We start from the raw sequence: 2,592 nt of genomic DNA on the forward strand, positions 1-2,592 counted from the left end.
ATGGATATATATTCAGAGGACATGTTCATGTTAACAAGAAACGAAATCAATTTGTTGATCTCTTAGGACAAGAGGCTTAATTAATGGCGCATACCTATTCTTACTGTTATACGCCCAAGTACCTTTCAAGGTAAATAACTCACTTCTGAGCCCACGTGTCTCACGGAACTTTGATACGCTCCTTCTTATTCAAAAATGGTACCATTGTTGGTCACTCCTTAAAATTTCGGGACGAAATTTTCTTTAACAGGTGGGTAATGTAACGACCCGACTTTTTCGACTTGCTTTTGTGCTTTGTGCTTTCGCAAAACAGGGTATATGTGCGTACTGAGCTAGTTTATGCTCCGGGATCTTATTTAATGATTAATTACTTTCATTAATATCTTACAACGTGCTATTAAGTGTGTAATCACTTAACTTGATCCCCGAATGCTTTTACGACCTTTGGTGTCACTTGACGTTTTTAACGAACTGCGTACTGCGTACACGTTTAACTTTTGTCGTAACCGGAACATTACTACTACGAAATATTAATTGTTATTTTATAATAACAATTACTTGGGTTTTTGGATGCTTAATTACGCTTAGTAATTTACTAGAGCACACTAGTTAGTCTTGTTGGACTTTCTACCTTATTGGACCTTAGCCCACCCTACACTAGTTAGTGGACTATTTAATTAGCCCAATTTTTAATAGCTAGTGACCCATTAATAAGTAAGACAAATGCTCATTTATTAGAGAGAACATACTAGCATTTATGTCAAGTATTATCCTTAATGTTGCATTGGATCCTAACATAAGCACCAACTTTAGACAACCATTAACCAAAAAGCAAAAAGGTGTCCCCCTTGTCCCCTCCCATAACCCACGGCCTAGACACCCTCCCCATGCCCTCACCACCTATAAATATAAGCCTTATTCCATCCATTTTACATTTGCTCTCATTTGCATTTCACACACACTTACTCTCTTATTTCCTCTCTAGTCTTTCTCACTCTAAAACTTGTAACTTTTTGATTTTTCTTCTTCTTCTTCCCTTCTCATTCACGTGTTCATCATCATCAATAAAGGATCAAGCTCTTTAGCTTTTGATCTTGTTATATCTTGTAGATTCAAACTTGGATTTGAATCTTTCAAGAACATTGAAGATTCAAGCTTTCTAGCTTTGAATCTTCACCTACCTTATAGATCTAAATCTTTTAACTTTAATCTTGTTATTTTGTTATAAAGATTCAAACTTGTGTTTGTAATCTTCATGTAACTTAAAGATCCAAGCTTTATGCTTCAAGATCTTCAAGAACAACCAAGATGCAAGCTTTCTAGCTTGAATCTTCATATCTTTTGTTGGATCTAAGTTTTCTAACTTATGATCTCATTATTTTGTTGTAAAGATTAAAACTTGTGTTTATGGTCTTCATGTAACTTAAAGATCTAAGCTTTATGCTTCAAGGTCTTCAAGAACACTAAAGGTTCAAGCTTTCTAGCTTTGTGACCTTATAACTTGTGTGAAAAGGATCCAAGCTCTCTAGCTTAGGGTTCCATCACTTTATTTGACTTAGATTACGTACATACTTGTTTGATTGAAGTAAAGTTTGTAGCTTTAGTTGTAAATGTAACTTGTAATTGTGTTAAGACTAAGGATATGATGTAACCTTGGTTCATCATTCAACTAAGACTCTTAAATGAGTTGTGTTCTTACTTGGTCTTAACATATTGTGTGTTGATGGTAGAATCTTGGTCAATGTTATGCTAACCCATCAACGAGTTGTACACTTGAAGCTACAAGCATCAAGGATGAGAACCGTGATGAGCATCAAGCACTAAGAACCCTACCAGAGCACTTGTTACTGTTTTTAGGGATCTGGTCAGGCTCCTGGGCTACTGAAAAAGTTGATTTTCAGATAGCCTGGTTCGAGTAGATGAATTTCTGTTTAAGACTTGTCTCAATCCGAGTTACGTTTTGGAATTTATGGCCTTTTCAAAATCACTACACCCTTGTAACGTTGTGCTGAAATTTCTAACCTACTCGCACTTAAACCGTCACCACGATCAAACAAAGATGAGTTTGGTTCTGGAAATTGATCAGCAACTAGAGGACTCCCATACGGAGCCATAGCCACTGCTTTCGCATCTTTTCGATTTACGTAGAGGTCGTAGCAGCTGATCCAAGTCAGCCTATCGTTTCGATCTCTACACTTGTTAAACTTGCTTAGCTTTTACGATGATGAGTGATGATGATGATAACACTTAAACTTAATTTATACACTTTCAAACCTTTTTAGGACAACATACTGACTTAGTGACCTTTGACTTAAGTTGACGACCTTTCGGACGACTTACTACTTGCATACTTTCATTATCGACTTTACCGCTTTTATCACTGTGAGTTATATCATCCCTTTTTACTTTAATTATTTTAGGACTGAGAATACATGCGCTTTTTACGTTTTACATACTAGGCACGAGTACTTAAACTTTATATATGTGTGGGTTATACAACGGCATAAACTTTCCCCTTAGCTCGGTAACGTTTAATCATTGGTTTTTGAACCGGTGAACGCGAATCTTAGATATGGATCCATAGGGTTTGAC

This window comes from Rutidosis leptorrhynchoides, chromosome 2 (genome assembly GCF_046630445.1).
Source record: "Rutidosis leptorrhynchoides isolate AG116_Rl617_1_P2 chromosome 2, CSIRO_AGI_Rlap_v1, whole genome shotgun sequence".
NCBI lineage: Eukaryota > Viridiplantae > Streptophyta > Magnoliopsida > Asterales > Asteraceae > Rutidosis > Rutidosis leptorrhynchoides.